At 40.2% G+C, this 21396-nt stretch overlaps 1 pseudogene; it reads left to right on the top strand.

Annotated features, from left to right (window-relative positions):
* Positions 1–14925: 14925 nt before the first annotated feature.
* On the top strand, positions 14926–19337 carry LOC101424730 (N(6)-adenosine-methyltransferase non-catalytic subunit METTL14-like; annotated as a pseudogene).
* The last annotated feature ends 2059 nt before the right edge of the window (positions 19338–21396 follow it).

Genomic DNA, 21396 nt, shown 5'->3' with positions numbered 1-21396 from the left:
CTTTTTAAAAACAAACCTATTGCTACTGCCATTTTCCAGATGAGGAAACTAGGCACAGATATGATAATTGAATTTCCCGATTTCACACAGGCTATAAAATGTCAGAGTCAAGATGTGAACACTTTAATATTCTATAGAAGCATGCTCCATGTGCACCCTTTCCCACATATCCCACCACTCCTGATGCCCTCCTCCATAACCCTCCCCTGCCATACTTACTAAAAAAACATTTCCACCATTATAATTTTAACCATAGACCTTCACATCCCAGGTTCACCTGTTCCTTCCTCCAGATCTCCTCCAAATTCCATGGCTAGCCCAATCCAACACCCCACACTGCTTACCCTCACATTCCAGCACCATCAATTCCACTCCCATCCCTGCACCACTATCACCCCCATCCACTGCCTGACCACCCCCCTTTTGCCTTATCATAACTTTTGCCCATATTGAGCATTGAGTCTCCACACTCTGGTCCTTTTTCTGTCTCCTGTTAATCTATCTTCCAGACTCTAGCTCTGTGAGTCTGCTCATTTTGCTTAGGTCATATCAGCGAGGTCATGTAATATTTGTCCTTTAACACCTGGCTTGCTTCACTCAACATAAGGTCTTCAAGATTCATCCATGTTGTCTTTTATGTCAATAATTCATTCCTTCTTACAGCTGAGTAAAATTCCATTGTTTGTATATACTGCAATTTGCTTATCCATTCATCTGTTTATGGACATATTTGGGTTGCTTCCAACTTTTGACAATAGTGAATAATGGTGCTATAAACATTGCACTCACCTTTTAATTGCAGATGTTTTTGAGCAGACATTACTAGGAACACATTGGGGTTGAGATGATGCTGTTTTCTGCAGCTTTTACACCTTGAGGGGGTAATAGGTTATAGATACTATATTCCATTCAGTTTTCTACCATTGGGGCTGCTTGAGATTCAGCTCCATTCAAAAGAGCAGAGCAACTAAGTGTCCTTGACCTGAATTTGCAATTTGGTTTCACAAGATACAAGAAATGGTACCTTAAATAAATTACTTAGCCCTTCTGTAATTTTGTTTCTTCATCTGAAAAATGAGGATGATAAAAATAACACCCAATTCATAGGGATTTTTTGAGGAATAAATGAGAAAATGGATATAAAATACTTAGAATGTAAGTTATCATTATTATAGACATTGTTGAATATTTTTCAAGAGCACAAACTTTGGAGTCAAACTGCATGTATTCATATCTTGGCTCTGAAATTTTTTAGCCTGTGTGAAATTGGGGAATTCAAATATAATATCTATGCCTAGTTTCCTCATCTGGAAAATGGCAATAGCAATAGATTTTTTTAAAAGATATTTTATTATTTATTTATTTCTCTCCTCCCATCATTATTTGTGCTCATTGTCTGCTCTCTGTGTCTATTTGCTGTGTGCTCCCTATGTCTGCTACTCTTCTTTATGAGGCACTGGGAACTGAACCCAGGATCACCCATGTGGTAAGTGGGTGCCCAACTTCTTGAGCCACATCTGCTTCCCCAACAATAGTTTTCTTATGAGGGTTGAATGCATTAATTTAAAGTGCTTAGAGCAAACTATAGAAATGATCCCTTCTCTCTAAGCCAAACTCAGCCTTCCCCCACCCCCCAACATGGGACATGATTCCAGGCAATGAGCCTCCCTGGCACTGAAGGATTATTTCCAAGCACCAACTAGCAATGCATTTAAAGAAAAACCTTGACCAAAAGGGGGAAATTGAAAATACAAATGAGATTTTATGACTTAGATATTTCAATGTGAATTGGGAAGTCATTCCAGGGGTTACACTTATGCATGTCTCAGCAGGATCTCATTGATGGGCACAGTAAACAGTGCATAAAATAGCAGGGCCTCTGAGGGTTCTAGAGACATCAGACAGTGTAAACAGGGCAGACAGCTCAGAAAGTTGGCACCCTATCAGTGTAACTTATTTTGGATATACTCCCCAGTGTAATAGAGTTAGACTTATTCATAGTTTCCCTACAAACAGCTCTTCTGCCCCTTTTATTTGAACCTATAATTAGCACTGTACTCAATAAATATGTTCCAGAGACTTAAATTTTTAGTCCATCCATGTGCCAGTTGAGCCTTGAATCTCAGCAGAGTTGGAACACCTACTTTCTAGTTCACTAAGCTCACCCAGGGCAACTAACAAGGAGATGATGATGGACAATGCCCATCCCAAGGAAGAGAGTGTCTGCAACTGCAAGCAAGATAATTCCATCCATCTGCCCCATGGGATCTAGACGCCCTCACAATCAGAAGCAGAGGGGGCATCACCATGCCCAAATCCTCAAGATTGGGGAGTAAATTATGGACTAAAGTAGACTTACTATTCTACTATTAGACTTCTTATTATTCTAACAATGGAAGATTTTTTTATCATTGATATGGAACACAGGCTACCAAAGGTTCTGGGGGGAGAGAGAGGGAAGAATGGGTGAAGTGTGGGGGCATTTCTGGGACATTGGAATGGCCCTGAATGGCACTGTGGTAATGGATACAGGCCACTCTATATTTTGTCATAGCCTACAGAATTGTGCTGGACAGAGTGTAAACTGTAGTGGAAAGTATTGCCCACAGTTTGTAGCAGTGCTTCAATATGTGTTCATCAATTGTAGCATATGTGCCACACTGGCGAAGGATGTGCCTAGTGTGGGGAATTGTGGGAGGTAGAGAGAGTAGTGCATGTGGGAGTCACCTATATTTTTTGTGCAATATTTATGTAATCTAAAGCTTCTTTAAAAATAAAAAAAATAATTTAAAAAAATAAAGTGATCTGTCCATGTGGTGCAGCAGTGCTCCAAAATGTATGCACCAGGTACAGTGAATGTGCCACGATGATGGAAGAGGCTGTTCATGGGGGAGGAGTAGGGTGAGGGGAGTGGGGGGTATATGGGGACCTCATATTTTTTAATGTAACATTTAAAAGAAAATAAAGAAGAAGAAGAAAAAAATGAAATAAAGTGAAATGGGAAAGAGCAATCAAAAAACAGCTGACCTTATGAAGAGAACAGAGCAGCTGAGCCCAGAAATAAATGAGTCTGGGAAGACAGACAAGCCCTGTGCCAGCCTGCACCTGAGATCAAAAGAGGCTGGACCCATAGATCCTTAAGAGGCAAGAAAAAGGCTGAACCCTCATCACTTGACATCTTGCATCAACATGTGGCCACAGACTTTGTGTGAGAAAGTACCTTTTATGGTACCTTGAGGTGGACTCTTTAGGGACTTGTAACTGTAAGTTTTTACTCCCAAATATACCTTTTATAAAAGCCAACAAATTTCTGGTACTTTGCATCAGCACCCCTTTTGGCTGACTAATACAAAATTTGGTATCAAGAAGTGGGGTGGTGCTTTTGCAATTACCAAAATATTGGAAGTTTTATAAAAGGGTAAGGGTATTTTTTTAAGGAATTGTGAAATGCCTGATAGAAAAGGCCTATATTGTTTTGAAGAGACTTTTAGAGGAATATGGATGCTAAAGAGACTTTTTATGAGGCCTTAGAAATAAATGATGAGGGAAGCAGACTTAGCCCAATGGATAGGGCATCTGCCTACCACATGGGAGGTCTGCAGTTCAAACCCCAGGTCTCCTTGAACCATGTGGAGCTGGCCCATGTGCAGTGCTGATGCATGCAAGGAGTGCCCTGCCATGCAGTGGTGTTCCCCGCATAGAAGAGCCCCAAGTGCAAGGAGTGCACACACAAGCAGAGCCACCCAGCACGAAAGAAAGTGAAGCCTTCCCAAGAATGGCGCTGCACACACAGAGAGCTGACACAACAAGAAAACACAACAAAAAGAAACACAGATTCCCAGTGCCACTGATAAGTATAGAAGCAGTCACTGAAGAACACACAGCGAATGGATACAGAGAGCAAACAACTTGGGGGTGGGGGAGAGAAATAAATTTTAAAAATAAAATAAAATCGTAAAAAAGAGAAGCAAATGATGAAACTATTATTGGAAACTGGAGGAAAGGTGATCTGTGTTTTAAAGTTGCAAAGAATTATAAAGATTAATTCCTGATGTATTATGGAAGGTAGATTTGAAAATGGCAAGCCTGAACATTTAGCTGAAGAACTGTTCAAAGTAAACACAGAGAATATGGCTCGGCTTCTCCTTGCAATATATAGTAAAATTCTAGATGAGAGGGATAAGCTGAGAATGAAACTGATTCTAGAAATCCCAAGCCTCTGGAAATCACACATCCAGGTAATAGTGCCCCATTTGAGGAATTAACTAACCATGGAACTTGTAAGTGAGGATTGAAAATGCAGTTATCTAGGAAAGACTTGTGGAATGTTTTACTGTCAGATGGCTTGGACTCCTGCTTCCTGAATGCTAAACCAATAAACTTTTAGTGAGAGCTGTATGAACAAAGCCACTGTTGGTCTGGACTAAAAGAGTTATGGAGGGGAGATATAGAAGGAAAAATAGCTTTAAGAGGAATACCATGGAATCTGAGATCTGGAATTAAGACATCTCCTTGGACCGAGAAAGGAGCCCCACCCATAGAAGTTGAAGGGGGTGGATGTTCCAGCCTGCTGTTCAGGAAGATTTTTGCTGCTTCAGGCTAAAGAGAGAGTGGAGTACATTCCCCAAAGGTTGGGGAAGGCGTGGTCATCACCCCAGTGTTCTTGGTGGGTGAGATCTTGAGGTCAGTAACCACATAGATGCTTGATGAGGGTGGAAACAAGAAAGTAGCTATTGGGCAAGACTGTGGAAAGGGTGGGCCCCCATGAGAATCTAAGAATGAGAAGAAAGCATCATCTTAAGAATGACTCTCAGACTTTGAAATCTAATGAAGTATGCACTGCAGGTGTGTGGAACTCTAAGGGGAACTGTGACTCATGTTTCCCTCCCAATTTCTCTTTCTCTCATTTTTTTAAGCTGGTGCTAAGTGGTTTTATTTATTTATTTATTTGTTTAAAAGAAACTTTAGATTACATAAATGTTACATAAAAAATATAGGGGGAAGCAGATGTGGCTCAAGCAACTGGGCTCCAATCTACAATATAGGAGGCCCAGGGTTCAATTCCCAGGGCCTCATGGTGAAGGCACGCTGACCCATGTAGCCAGTTGGCCTGAGTGGAGAGCTGACCCACACAGAGTGCTGGCTCATGCAGCAAGCTGGTCTGAGTGGAGTGCTGGCCTGTGCAGGAGTGCTGGCATATGTGGCAAGATGACCCAAGCAAGAGCTGACAGAGCAGGATGATGCAACAAAAAGAGACACAGAGAAGAAACAATAAGGGATGCATCATACCAGGGAGCTGAGGTGGCACAAGAGATTGAGCACCTATGTTCCACTACAGAAGATCCCAGGATTGGTTCCCAGTGCCACCTAAAGAGAAGACAAGCAGACACAGAAGAATGCACAGGAAATGGACACAGAGAGCAGACAATGGGGATTCCCATAGGACCCACACCCTATGCCTCCCACACTTTCCCACATTAACAACATTCTTCATTAGTGTGGTACATTTGTTACAATTGATGAACATGTATTGGAGCATTGCCACTAAGTGTGGATTATAATTTACATTAAATGTTAAATTATATTCTGTAAATTTTTTTAAGTTATGACAAGATACATAATGGCCTGTATCTGTCATTGCAAAGTCATTCAGGACAATTCCAAGGTTCCCAAAATGCCCATATTACACCTATCAGTGAGGTCATGTGATATTTGTCCTTCAGTGTCTGGTTTGCTTCACTCAACATAAGGTCTTCAAGGTTCATCCAGGTTACCCATGTGTTAATAATGCATTCTTTCTTAAAACTGAGTAATATTCCATTGTATGTATATACCAGCTTATCCATTCATCTGTTGATGGACATTTGGGTTGTTTCCAACTTTGGACAATATTGAATAATGCCACTATGAACATTGGTGTGCATATATGTGTTCATGTCCCTGCTTTGAATTCTTCTCGATATATACCCAGTAGTGGGATTGCTGGATCATGTGGCAGTTCTATAGTTAGCTTTCTGAGGAACCACAAAACTGTCCTCCACAATGGTTGTACCATCTCTCAATTTCTCTTTATGATAATGCAAATGTTTATCCTTTGTCTGTTCCTTTGTATATTGGAAGAGATAAATTGTTTGTGAGTTTCTGAGGTCTGCAGCCAGATGCAACTTTGCCCCAAGACAAACTATATTTCTATAAACTGATTGTGATGGAATTTTTTTACTTAGTAGAGCTACTGAAATTCATTTTTTCGAATTTTGTAATGCCTTTTGGAATTCACAGGGTGGAATGTGGCAGTTTGGTGTTATTTGTGAATTTCAAAAAGAGAGTATATTTGTAAACTGGTCTGTTCCTCTGGGTGTTGTAACCCTTTGATTGTATTACATTCAGCTGAGATGTCTTTGATTAAATTATATAAGATTAGGGCTTTGATTTGACCATGCCATTAGGACATGCAGGGTTCAGTCCACACCCCTTGGTGGGATGATAAAACAGACTCACTCACAGAGAAGAAGCACACAGAGATAGACAGCTCATTAGACACAGAAGAAACCCCAGGAAGAGAGATGAGCATGATAAATTACAGCTGTCCTTATAAAAAGAACAGAGCAGCTGGACTCAGGAAGAAATGAACCTTGGGAATAGAGATGAGTCCCTTGCCCACCAACAGCTGAGATAGGAAGACCCTGGACCCATAGACCTTTTTTTTTTTTTTTAAGATTTTATTTATTTATTTATTTCCACTCCCACCCCCACCCCAGTTGTCTGTTCTCTGTGTCTATTTGCTGCTTCTTCTTTGTCCGCTTCTGTTGTTGTCAGTGGCACGGGAATCTGTGTTTCTTTTTGTTGCGTCACCTTGTGTGTCAGCTCTCCGTGTGAGCAGCACCATTCCTGGGCAGGCTGTACTTTCTTTCACGCTGGGCAGCTCTCCTTACAGGGCGCACTCTTTGTGTGTGGAGCTCCCCTATGCAGGGGACACCCCTATGTTGCACAGCACTCCTTGCGCGCATCAGCACTGCACATGGGCCAGCTCCACACGAGATACATGGACCTTTAAGAGGGAAGAAGAATGTCAAACCCTCAGAGACATTGCCTGCGATCTTGCATCAACACGTGGTCTCAGACTTTAAGCGAGAAAATACCTCTTATGGTACCTTGAGTTGGACACTTTAGGGCCTTGTAACTGTAAGTTTTACCCCATATAAATACCCTTTATAAAAGCCAACAGATTTCTGGTACTTTGCATCAGCACCCCTTTTGGCTGACTAATACATTGATAAATGAACTAGACCAAACAGAGATCTATATAACATTGCAACCAAAAAAAGAAATACATTCTTTCAAAGCACTCATGGATGCTTCTTCAGGAGAGACCATATGTTGGGTCATAAGACAACACTCAATAAACTTTAAAAATTTAAAATTATAATAAACACTTTTTTGGATCATAACAGAATGAAACTGGAAATCAATAATAGATGGTGAAAGGGAAAGTTTATAAATATATGGAGATATATCAATTCACTCAATTAATCAATGGGTCAAAGAAGAAATTGCAAGAGAATTCAGCAAAGAGTGGGAAACTAATGAATATGAGAACACAATGTATCAAAATGTATGGGACACTGCAAAGACAGGGCTGAGAGGGAAATTTCTAGCCCTCAATGCTTACAATATAAAAAGAAGAAAGAGTGAAAATTGAACATCTAATGGCACACCTGGAGGAGCCAGAAAAAGAAAAACAACCTAATCCAAAACCAAGCTGAAGGAAATAGTAAAGATCAGGGCAAAAATAAATGAAATCAAGAACAACAACAACAACAACAACAACAAAACAATAGGGAGAATGAAGAAAACCAAAAGTTGGTTCTTTGAGAAGATCTACAAAATTGACAGGCCCTTAGCTAGACTGACAAAGAAAAAAGAGATAAGATGCTAATAAATTAAATCAGAAATGAGAGGGGGACATTACCACTGACCCCACAGAAATAAGATTTCATAAGAGGATTTTACAAACAACTGTATGCCAAATAACTAGAGACTTTAATTGAGGTAGAACAATTCCTAGAAACACACAAACCACCTACACTGACCCTAAAAGAATTAGAAGACCTCAACAAACCAATTACAAGTGAAGAGGTTAAAACTGTTGTATTAGTCAGCCAAAGGAGTGCTGATGCAAAATACCAGAAATTGGTTGGTTTTTATAAAGGGTAATTATTTAGGATAGGAGCTTACAGATACCAGGTCAAAAGCATAAGTTACTTTCCCACCAAAGTCTATTTTCATGTGTTGGAGCAAGATGGATACCTATGTCTGTGAGGGTTCAGGCTTCCTGGGTTCCTCTGGGCTCAGCTCCTCTCTTTTCTACATAAGATCAGCTGTAGATGATCAGGTGAATGGCTCTGTCTCTCTCCCTGGGAGTTCTTCCATGTATAAGGAGTCATCTCTATTCCTCTTTTTTCTCCTGGCTCAGGTTCTCTCTTCCCTGTCCTTGCTTCTCTTTCCTCTGTGTGCTGACTTCCTGGGGCTCCAGCTTAAGACTTCAGCATCAAAATCCAACATCAAACCTCCAACATCAGAAAACCTTAAGTCTGTCCTTTGCCATGCCTTTTATCTGTGAGTTCCCACCCTTTGCCCTACTGACACAAGAGGTATACATAATTACTTAACCAAGTAAACCTGTGGATCCAATATAATCTAATTGGAAAAGAGGAAAAGATCAGTTCACAAACATAATCCAATATTTTTTTTGGAATTCATCAATAATATCAAACTGCTACACCCCATCCTCTGAATTCCAAAAAGACATTACAATATTCAATAAAACCTTAAATCAGTTACAATGCAAGTACTAAATCATATCACAATCAGTTTAAAGAAATACAGTTTGTCTTGGGGCAAATCCCCATCTGCTATAGACCTCTGAAATTTACCAAAAAAATTCATCTGCTTTCCATACACAAATGGACAGATAAAGGATAAACATTTTCATTACAGTAAGGAGAAATTGGTAGGGAAACATGAGTCACAGTTACTCTACTGTTCAGTAGACCTGCAGGGTATCCTCTCTTTGATTTTCAAAGTCTGGGAGTCATTCTTAAGATGATGGTTTCTTCTCTTTGGGGCTATATGGGGACCTACCCTTTCCACTGTCTTGCTCAATGGCCATTTTCTTGGTTCCACCCCCATCAAGCATCTGGGTGTCAACCAAGCTGCAGACTTCTCCCTACAAGAGTGATTGGGAGATTGCCACAACTTACACAGTCTTTGGGTTAGAGTCTTAACCCCCCTAGTAGAGTGATGTGAAGACAACATTCCCCCTAACCTTTGGCATACAGGCTCAACCCTCTCAGAGCAATGATTGACCACTTAGCCTTCCCTAACCTTTGGGGGACAGGTCCACCCCACTCTGATTTGTGGGGTACTGACCTTCACCACAGTAATCCTTGGAGAATATGCTCTATCCTCTCTGTACCTTGGGCAGCAAAACTCTCCCAAAACATTGGACAGGAACACCCACCCTCTTTAACTGCTGGGGCAAACTCACCCTCTCTGTACACATGGATGGGGTTCCTCTCTTGGCCCAAGGTGATTTCCTAATTCCATATCTCAGCTTCCCTGATTTTCTTCTTAAAGATCTTTTTCCTTCAATCTCTCCTTCCCATGTCCTTTGTATTCCAGGCTGACAGTGGTTTTCTTCATACAGCTCTCTCAAAAATCTTGTTGGTTTAGCATGCAGGAAGCAGGGGTCCAAGCCATCATATAGTAAGAATCTCCACAAGTCTTTCACAGATAACTGCATCTTCAATCTTGATTTACAAGTTTCAAGTTTAAGCCCTCCAATGGGGTACTTTCATTTGGGAGCTTGATTTCCAGAGGCTTGGAATTTCCAGAATCAGTTTCTGTTTTCTTTGTGCCTGACAGTTCAGTCCTCAGAATAACTTGCTGATCTAGCATTTTTCTATAAACTGCAAGGAGAAGCCAAGCCACATTCTCTGAGTTTCCTTTGGAAATTTCTTCAGCCAAATGCCCAGGCTCACCATTTGGAAATTTTTCCTTTCATAAAACACCAGTAGTTAATCTTGCTAAGTTCTCTGCAACTTTAAAACATAGATCACCTTTCCTCTAGTTTCCAATAATAGTTTCATCTTTTACTTCTAAGGCATCATAAAAAGTTTCTTTAACATCCATATCCCTACCAACAGACTCTGCAAAATAATCTTGGCCGTTTCTATTAAGCATCTCACAATTCCTCCAAAAAATGTCTCTTTCCCATTTATAAAACCATTCCAGCATTTTGGTAACTGCAAAAACACTTCCCCACTCCTCAGCACCAAATTCTGTCTCTCTATCCCTGGGGTTCTTCTCTTCCCGGGGCTTGCTTCTTTCCAGGCTTAGGGGTCCTCTCTTCCCAGGGCTCCAGCTTAAGGCTTCAGAATCAAACCCATCATCAAAACTCCAACATCAGAAAATCTTACCTCTGTCCTTTGCCATGCCTTTTATTTGTGAGTCTTCACCCACCAAAGGGTGGGGACTCCATCCCCTACTGGCACAAGAGGTTTACATAATTACTTAATCAAGCAAACCCATGAATCCAATATAATATAATATGCACAGAGGAAAAGATCAGTTTACTAACATAATCCAATATTTCTTTTTGGAATTCATCAATAATATCAAACTGCTACAACCATCATCAACAACTCCCCAAAGATGAAAAACCTAGGATGAGATGGCTTCACAGGTGAATTCTACCAAATATTCAAAGACCAATCTTACTCAAGCTCTTCCAAAAAATTGAACAGGAAAGAACACTACCAGACTTATTCTATGATGCTAATACAAAAAAAAAAGCAACAGATAAAGATACTACAAAAAAGAAAAGTACAGACCAATATTGCTAGTGAATACAAATGCAAAAATTCTCAAGAAAATACTTTGCAAATCAAATCCAAAAGCACATTAAAAGAATTATATGTCATGAGCAAGTGAGTTTTATCTCAGATATGCAATGGTAGTTCGACACAGGAACATCAATTTGGATAACAAAACACATTGTTAAATTGAAGAAGAAAAATCAATGATCCTCTCCATTGATGCAAAAAAGATGTTTGACAAAGTACAGCACTCTTCCTTGATAAAACAAAAAACAAAAAACAGTCCAAAATAAAGGAACAGAAGAAAGCTTTTTCAATATGGTAAAGTACATATATGAAAAACCTACAGCTAGCATTGTACTCAACCTTGAAAAACTGAAATCTTTTCTGCTGATATCAGGAACAACACAAGGATGCCCAACATCACCACTGTTATTCAATATTGTGCTAGCAGTTCTAGCTAGAGCAATTACACTAGACATGGAAATAAAAGCCTCCCAAATAGGAAAAGTAGATGAAAACCTTTATTCGCTGATGATACGATTCTATATCTAGAAAATACTGAAAAGCTCACAGCAAAGCTACTAGAACTAATAGAGTTCACCAATGTGATGGAATACAAAATTTTAAAAACTAAAATACCAGACATGTTTCTATACACTATTGAAGTGCAATCTGAGGAGGAAATATGAAAAAAGTCCATTTACAACAGTGAGTAAAATAATCAAATATTTAGTAATAAACTTAACCAAGGACATCAAGGATCTTTATTCAGAAAACCACAAAACATTGCTAAAAGAAACTGAACATGACTTAAATAAATGGAAGGACATTCTGTGTTAATAGATTGGAAAACTAAATATCATTAAGATGTCAATTCTACCCAAACTGAATTACAAATTCAATGCAATCCCAGTAAAAATCCCAACAGATCCTCCAAAAATCTCCCCAATACTCTGGAGAATGGTAGAGACTGAAGAAGGGCTCCACAAATTCTGAATTGAAGAAAGAGAAAAAAATATCAGATTCAGTACCTTAAACCTGAAAGTGGACATGCATTGTTAAGGGTCTGCAGCAGTGAAAGCATACCTCGTGAGAGAAGTGGCAAGATGGCATCAGTTTAAGTGCACATTCACCATCTCTCTCACAAAAAACAGCCGAGGGGGCAAGATCCTGCCTGAGTGAGTTGTTATGGGAACCCACAAGGCAGGAGGTTTCAGGGCACGATCCGGAGAGAGCTGGACAAAGAAATAAATTGCTCAAGGTAAAACACTGAGATTTTTGTCCCTGAGGCTGGAAACTGCAGGACAGCTAAGCCTCACCCTCAATGCAAAGCTGTTGTGAGCCTCCAGCCCTGTCTCCTGTCAGCCACCCAGCAAGAAGGAGCATTCTCCAAGAGTGAGAGGGCTCTGGTGAAGGGTGGAGAGGAGTATCCTTTCTGTGTGTTTGGTGGCCTGGACCCTCTTTGAGCTTTGAGGAGCATACCAACTGGCTCGAGGTGGCACCAGGAAGAGGGAAAAGGTGAATCTACTGAGGCAACCTGATTTACCTAACCACCATGGGATAAAAAACCTCAACCTAGACTAGGGCAAAGTTAGGCAATTGAATAGTCCTGTACTGAAAACTATGAGATTTCCAACTCCTGTAAGGGAAGCAAGCAGTAGGAAGCACTTACTAAGCTTCCAAGGGCCTATTTAGGACCCCCCTGCAAGGAGGAGATGGTTTGGAAGTGGGTTGAGAGTCATTTTCCTCTGGTGAGTTCAGTCACCAAGGTCCCATTTGAATTTCAAAAAGGAAGTCAACCTGACCTGGAGATGTAAGGGGAGACCTCCTCACACAGGCTATTGCACCCTGATGCCCTGGAAGAGAAAGCAATAAGAATAGAAAGGGGGCAGGGACAGACTCCTAATCAGCAGGAATCTATCCAAATGCAAAAAGTCAAACCTGCCCAAGGGAAAGTGACTGGATAGCTTTCTGAAGAACTAAATGACCCAATGAGAAAGTTAAGCTCAGTATAGGAGTTTCCACCTTGAATGTATGAGCTCCCTAGTTTGAATCCCGGCTCCTCTTAGAGTAGTGACCTACTGGGATATCAAGCACCTAGCTGATACTTTAGGACAGGGAAAACAGACATGATTTGAACAAACACTTCTCTAAAAGAGAAATACAAATGGCTAAAAAGCATGTGAAAAGATGTTCAACATCACTAGCTATTAGGGAAATGCAAACCAAAATGACAATGAGATACCATCTTACACCCATTAGACTGGTGGCCATTAAAAAAACAGGACTACAAGGGTTGGAGAGGATGTGGAGAAATGGGAACCCTCATCCATCGCTAGTGGAAATGTAGAATGGTCCAGCCATTGTGGAGGAGAGTTTGACAGTTCCTCAAAAAACTAACTATAGGGAAGCATATGCAGCTCAAGTGATAGGGCTTCTGCCTACCATATGGGAAGACCAGGGTTTAATTCCTGGGGCCTCCTGGTAAAAATGAAAGAAGAGAAAGTGGGTCTGCATGGAAAGCCAGAAGCCCACATGGCAAGCCAAGTGCCTGTGTGGTGAGCCAAGTGCCCACATGAATGCCCACACAGTGAGCCGAATGCCCACATGGTGAGCTCAGTGCCAGCACAGTGAGCCAAGTGCCCACAAGAGTGCCCACATGGCAAGCCAAGTGCATGTGCAGTGAGCTGAGCTCATGCATGAGTGTGTGCACAACAAGCCAGAGCCCACACAGTGAGTCAGTGCCCATACAGTGAGCTGAGTGCCTACACATTGAACCAGTGCCCACTTAAGTGAGTTATGTAGCAAGATGGTGATGCAACCAAAAGGAGACAAAAAGGAGAATCAAGGTGAAATGCAGCAGAAACCAGGAAATGAGGTCGTGCAAGTGACAGGGAAACTCTCCATATCAGAGGTCCCCAGGATCAAATCCTGATGAATCCTAGGGGAGAAAAAATGAGAAGAGTAAACAAAAAGAAAAATAGATACAGAAGATCACACAGCAAATGGACACACACACCAAAAAAACAGGGTGGGGGGAGGGGTAGCTGAGAGGAAAATAAATAACTAATTTTATTTTAAAAATCTAACTATAGATCTGCCATATGACCCAGCAATTCCACTGCTGTGTATATACCCAGAAGAATTGAAAGCAAGGATATGAATAGACATATGAACACCAATGTTCATAGCATTCACTATTGCCAAAAGTTGGAATCAACCCAAACACTCATTAACAGAAGAATGGATAAGCAAAATGTGATATATACATACAAAGGAATATTACTCAGCTGTAAGAAGGAATACAGTACTAACTAATGGTATAACATGGATGAATCTTGAGGATCTTATGTTGAGTGAAGCAAGCAAAACATTTATGGACAAATGTTACATGACCTCTCTGATATGAGTTAAGTAAATCAAGACGATTAAGAGAGCTAGAGTCTGGAAGATAGATTTACAAGAAATAGAAAGGGAGAAGGTTGTGAACCTATGCCCATACAGGCAAAATCCATGATAAGGTGTGCATTGAATGGATATTATAAGGGTGTAAAGATACTGTTGGGTTGGGCAGTGCAAGTTTGACAGGGGTGTAAGGTGGGTAAGATGGGTTGGACAGTCCATGGAACTGAGGGAGGGTTAGGGGAGGGAGTTGGTAAATATTGGAGATTTGTGAGTACATGGTTGAAACTACAATGTTGAGAAAATTCTTCTGGCACTATAACAAGAAAGGGTTACTGGTTTAGGGTGTTGGATGGGGGGACATTTGGGACAGGGTGCACCTAGGGCAGTCTTCTAGAAAATGTGTGAGTGATGATTTTGTCATAATGAGTTGTATCAGTAGGGGGAGACTCACATAATGAGCAGGAAGGAGTTAGACTCTCAAATTGGGGAGGCCCAATATGGCCTCAAAACAGAAGTGAGGGTGTCTCTCAAGAGTATGGGTGGTTCCTAATAGGAGAGGTCAGACTAGTTGTCAAGCCTTCAGCATTGTTGCAAGTATCTATGAATCTTATCCTTCAAGGAGTGAAGCCTTGTGGTCGCCATGATCCCTGAGGGGTATGGGAGGGAGGAATTGAATAGATGGAAGAGGGAGTATTTAGGGGGCAATGGAAGTGTTCTGCATGATCTTGCACTGATGTACAGAGGCCATTTTCATCAAAAATTTATAAAAGTGTATGGTCTAAAGTGTAAATCATAATGTAAACTACTGACCATGGTTAGTAGCCATGTTTCAATATTTGTGTATCAGTTGTAGCAAATGTAATAGCCACATGTAAAAAGGTTATTAATAGGGAAGGGAGAAAGGGGGAGGATATTGGTTATATGGAAGTCTCCTACATTCCCTATGTGACTTTACTCAGACCTAAAACTTCTTTGAAGACAAAATGGAAAAAAAAAAAGTAAGACACTGGGGAAGAAATGGAAGAAAATGCCACTGTACATACAGGACAACAGATATCACAGTGATGAAAGGCAAAATGTCCAAAAAAATTTAATATTTTCATTTTTAATACCCCAATTTTTCCTTTATTTTAGTTTTAGTTTTTCTAAATTATTATGTATTTTTTTCATATGTGCAAACCTATCATTATTATTTCATTTACTTCTTAATCAAATTTGGCAAAATTCTTGGTTTCATTTTTGAGCAGGATTTGGATCACAGAAGGATTACAACTATGGCAGGGTGGAACATTAATGTGCAGTGCCAGTGATGGTGGATACATGGGAGGAAGTTCACCTGGGTGTATATAAATATGTTCAATGTTCATGGGGCATGTCATGGTGGGTGGAGATTCATACAACAACTGAAAGAATATTGAATTCCCATCCTGGGGAGCTCTGCCCCATTCTCTAATGGAACAGCTACAATCCCCCAAGTACAGGGGTAATGACTAGAGAGTAAGAATGATCCACTGGGGAAGCGGACTTGGCCCAATGGATAGGGTATCCGCCTACCACATGGGAGATCCGCGGTTCAAACCCTGGGCCTCCTTGACTCATGTGGAGCTAGCCCACATGCAGTGCTGATGCGTGCAAGGAGTGCCCTGCCACACAGGGGTGTCCCCGTGTAGGGGAGCCCCACGTTCAAGGAGTGAGCCCCATAAGGAGAGATGCCCAGCACAAAAGAAAGTTCAGCCTGCCCAAGAATGGCACCACACAGATGGAGAGCTGACACAACATGATGATGCAACAAAAAGAAACACAGATTCCCATGCCACTGACAACAACAGAAGCAGATGAAGAACACACAGCAAATAGACACAGAGAACAGACAACTGGGGTGGGGGGGAGGGGGTACAAGGGGGGGAAGGGGAGAGAAATAAAATAAATAAATCTTTAAAAAAATATGGTCCATTGGTGGGCCCTTTATTTTGACAATGAGCTTATGAGCCTTTTGCTCTTGATATTGCAACTTAGCCTAGTATCGTAAGGTGCCTAAGAGTTACCTCCTTAAAGCTTCCATGTTGCTCAAATGTGGCCTCTCTCTAAGGCAAACTCAGCAGATAATTGCATTACCTTCCCCATAGTGTAGGGCATGACTCCTGGGGATAAGCCTCCCTGGCACCAAGGGATTACTATTAAGCACTGGCTGGTGATGCAACTGAAAAAAGACCTTGAATGAAAGGGAAAAAATGTAAAGACAAATGAGTTCATATGGCTAAGAGACTTCAAAGTGAGTCAGGAGGTCACCAGAGAGGTAATGCTTATGCCTGCCTCAGCAGGATCTCATGGACAGCCAAAGTAGATATTACACCAAATAGTGGGGATCCTGAGGGCTCTGGTGACACTCAGGTCCTACAGTCATGGCAGATAGCTCTGGAGTTTGATGCCTTTGGATTTTATGCTTCTAAGTGTGATAGAGTTGGGTTCAGATGTGACTTCTCTACACATGCCTCTTCTGCCCCTTTTATTTGAACATATAGTTGGTGCTGGAGTTGATAGGTGTAAATCTAAGAAACTTGACTCTCTGGGCTGTCCATGTGCTAACTAGCCCTGAGCCTCAGCAGAGTTGCAACACCTAATCTCCAGTTCATTGGACTCACCCAGGACTACCAACAAGGAGGTGAGGATGGACAACCTCCATGCCAAGGAACCAAGAGAGTCTACAGCTGCAAGCAAGAGAGTCCCATCCATCAACCATGTGGGATCAAACCCCCTCTCAATTAGAGATAGAGTGGACATCACCATCTCAGAATCTTCAGGATTGGGAATAAAATATGGGCTAGTGCAGACTTATTGTGATTCTAGCAATGGAAAAAATTATATCATTGATGTGGAGAGAGTGGCCACTGAAGGTGCTGAAGTCAGGGAGAGGGAAAAAGAGGTGTAATATGCAGGTATTTTCAGGACTTGGAACTGACTTCAATGACATTGTAATGACAGAAACAGGCCGTTACATATCCTGCCTTAGCCTACAGAATTGAGTGGGAGAGAGTGTAAACTATAATGTAAACCATAACCCATGCTTAGTGGCAATGCTCCAAGATGTGTCCATCAATTGCAATGAATGTACCACACTAATGAAAGAAGTTACTAACTTAGTGAAAGTGGGAAGCGTGGGGAGTGAGGTATATGGGAATCTCTTATATTTTTTATATAACATTTTATGTAATCTAAGTATCTTTTAAAAATAAATACAAATTATAGATATATTTTTTAAATCCCAACAGTTTTTTTTTCAGAAATGGATAAGTCAATTTTCAAATTTATTTGGGAAGATGAACAGCCAAAAATAGACAAAATATCCTAAAAAAGAACGAGGAAGGAGGACTCCCACTTCCAGGCTTCAAAGCATACTGCTTAGAAATCCTTATTGATGAAGGGTTAAAGGATAACGCCCACCAGAAGCTCCTGGAGAATCTAGCGTTTCACCAACTCGGAAGACCTAATGGGGTCTTATACGCTCATTGCGAAGTTTTCGGTGTAGTGGAAAACAGCCGTTGGACACGGACAACGGCTTACAGGAGATCCGGGAACGGCAGAAGCTATGTCGACAGCTCCTCGCCCAGCAGATGAAGAAAATAAATCTCAAAGAATTTAAGTAACTTGCTCAAAGCCACAAAGTTGCTGGGAGTTGAAAGTGCAGATAGCTTTGGTGTTGTGTAAAATAGCAAAGATGAGCAGAGAGAAATTGCTGAAACAAGAGAAACCTGAAGGGCTTCCTATGATACCACTGCTCCAAATGCAAATCGTAAATATTTGGATAAAGGAAAGACAGATGAAGACGAAATGGAAGAATATAAGTATGAGCTGGAAATGTAACAGGAGGAAGAGAACTTGCCATATGAAGAAGAGATTTACAAAGATTCTAGTACTTTTCTTAAGGGGACGCAGAGCTTAAATACCATAATGATTATTGTCAACATTTTGCAGACACTGCACATAGACCTCAGAATTTCATCAGAGATGTAGGTTTAGCTGACATATTTGAAGAATACCCTAAACTGAGGAAGCTCATCAGACTTAAGGATGAGTTAATAGCTAAGTATAACACCCCTCCTCTGTACTTACAAGCAGATATAGAAGCTTTTGACATCAGAGAATTAACATCCAAATTTGATGTGATTTTTCTGGAATCTCCTTTAGAAGAACATTACTGAGAGACTGGTATCACTGCTAGTGAAAAATGCTGGACTTGGGATGATATTATGAAATTAGAAATTGATGAGATTGCAGCACCTCAATCATTTCTTTTCCTCTGATGTAGTTCCAGAGAAGGAATAGACCTTGGAAGAGTGTTTTTACACATGTGGGGCCACAGAAGATGTGAAGATATTTGTTGGATCAAAACTAATAATAACAATCCTGGGAAGACAAAGACTTTAGATCCAAAGACTGTCTTTCAAAGAACAAAGGAACACTGCCTTATGGGGATCAAAAGAACTGTTAAACGTAGCACAGACAGGTACTTCATTCATGCTAATGTTGACATTGACTTAATTATCAGAGAAGAGCCAGAAATTGGCAATATAGAAAAACCTGTAGAAATATTTCGCGTAAGTGAACATTTTTGCCTTGGTAGAAGACACCTTCATCTTTTTGGAAGAGATAGTACAATTCGATCAGGCTGGTTTACTGTTGGACCAACACTTACAAACAGCAACTACAATTCAGAAATGTATATATCCTATTTCAGCATCCTTAATTCCTAGTTGACTGGATGTACAGAAGAAATTGAGAGACTTCGACGAAAGTCACCTCCTCCTAAATCTAAATCTGATCGGGGAGGTGGAGCTCCCAGGGGTGGAGCGAGAGGTGGAACTTCTGCTCGTCGTGGAGGAGAAAGAAATCAATCTAACATTCATGGAGAAAGAAGTGGCTTTAGGAGAGGCTGTCGAGGAGCACACAGGGGTGGTTTTCCACCTCGATAATTTCTGAAGAACTGATCCTGTTACCACCCCTCTATTTTCATAATTTCAGTTTGAATTTCAGTTGAGAGACATATTTTAGAACTTAATTCCAGCTCGTACTTTTCTTGTTACTCTAAGCTGCAGGGGTTTCTTAGCCAGCCTCCCCTACAGATGTCACATGCTGTCTAGTTTTGTGCAGGATAAATGAGTGCTCATGCATTTTGTCATGTGCATGTAACTGAAAAGAATGGAACAATACAAATACCTTCACCTTCAGAGACTGCCTGAGTTTTATTCTGATATATTCCAACTAATTGCAAAGGCTTTTGCCTTTTAGAAATAGTTGAACAGTGAAGAAGACCTATGCGGTAGTGCTGACACGAGTTGAGATAATGTGCTTCTTCCCGCTGCTGTCTCAGCAAATGGGAAGCTGTTTGGGAGAACTGAGAGAATAGAGTTCTATCAAGATGGTAAACTTTTGTGCGGATTTTAACATTTTATTGAGATAGGTGACTTTTTTTCCTTTTTAAAAAATCTTAAACTCATATAATTTGCATATTCTGGCAGGCTCAAAAAGCTCATCACCATATTCTTAATTTTGTAGCTACAGATGATTCTTGATTATGCTTCCTTAGAAGCAGACACAAGGACGAAAACCACACACTAGAACAGTGTGGACTTCAACTTGGATTGATCTTCGAAACAGTTTTATATTCCTTAGCAAAATAAAAGTAACAGAGAAAACAGCAAAGACACCTGGTTATCAGGTTCTCGGTTTAAGCATTTTGAGGAATAATGTACTTGGTGATGAGGAAATGGCATATATCTTTAAACTTATGGAGAAAACTTAATGTGCAAACCAATTACAGAAATCTGTCAAGAATACAGCTTGGAAAATGGAACTGTGGTTACTTTTTATTAAAACCATATGGTGTGATGTTTGTTATTAAGGGACTGGTTTTGCACATCAGTTTGTTGTATAACACTCTGCTGTTATTTCTCTTTCTTTACTCTAACTCATGTTTTAAATGAATTTGCTGAATTTTATGAATGAAGTATCATTATTCTTGATAAATACATTTTTTATTTTGTGTATGATTTTTCTAATGAAACCTTAATCCTTTAAAATTTGGTAGTCTGTTTTCTGCAAGTGGAATTACTGTTGTTACCAAATGAAGAAAGAACTAACATAAAGTCAAACACTTCCTTTTAAAAAAAAAGCATACTGCTTAGGTACAGTGGTAAAAGCAGCATAGATCTGGCATAAAGACAGACAGTTTGACCAATAGAAATGAGTCAAGAACTCAGAAACAGACCTTCACCTCTACAGTCAAGTGATTTTTGATAAGGCTGTCAAGTCCTCCCAGTTGAGTCAGAACAGTTTATTCTACAAATGATGCTGGAAGAGCTAGATAACCATAGCCAAATGAAAGAAAAAGAACCCTATCTCACACCTTGTATAAAAATTAACTCAAAATGGATCAAGGATCTAAACATAAAAGCAACAATCATAAAGCACCTAGAAGAATATGTGAAAAAAACATATTTAAGATCTGGTGGCAGTCATTAGTTTCTTAAAACTTACCCCCAAAATTTGAGCAACAAAAGAAAAAAAAATAAATTGGACCTCCTCAAAATTAAACACTTTTGCACCTCAAAGGAATTTGTCAAGAGGATGAAAAGGCAGCCAACTCAATGGGAGAAAATATTTGGCAATTATATATCCAGTAAAGGTTTAGTATTCATAATATATAAAGAGACCATACAACTCAACAACAACAAAAAAGACAAACTACCTGATTAAAAATTAAGCAAAAGACTTAAACAGGCAATTGTCCAAAGAAGAAATATAAATGGCAAAGAAACACATGAAAAAAATGTTCAACACTACTAACGATTAAGGAAAAGGAAATCAAAACTACAATGAGATATCATTTCACACCTATTAGACTGGCCACTATTAAAAAGTAGGAAAACTGCAAGAGTTGGAGAGTATGTGGAGAGATAGGAACACTTATTCACTGTTGGTGGGAATGTAGAGTGGTGCAGCAACTGTGGAGAAGTGTCTGACGGTTCCTGGGGAAGTTGAACATAGACTTGCCAAATGATCTGGTAAAACCATTTCTAGTTATATACACAGAAGAACTTAGAGCAGTAACAAG

Source organism: Dasypus novemcinctus, chromosome X (assembly GCF_030445035.2).
Source record: "Dasypus novemcinctus isolate mDasNov1 chromosome X, mDasNov1.1.hap2, whole genome shotgun sequence".
NCBI classification, from domain to species: Eukaryota; Metazoa; Chordata; class Mammalia; order Cingulata; family Dasypodidae; genus Dasypus; species Dasypus novemcinctus.
Note: the sequence above shows the minus strand (reverse complement) of the source record. Positions and strands in the feature narration are given on the sequence as shown.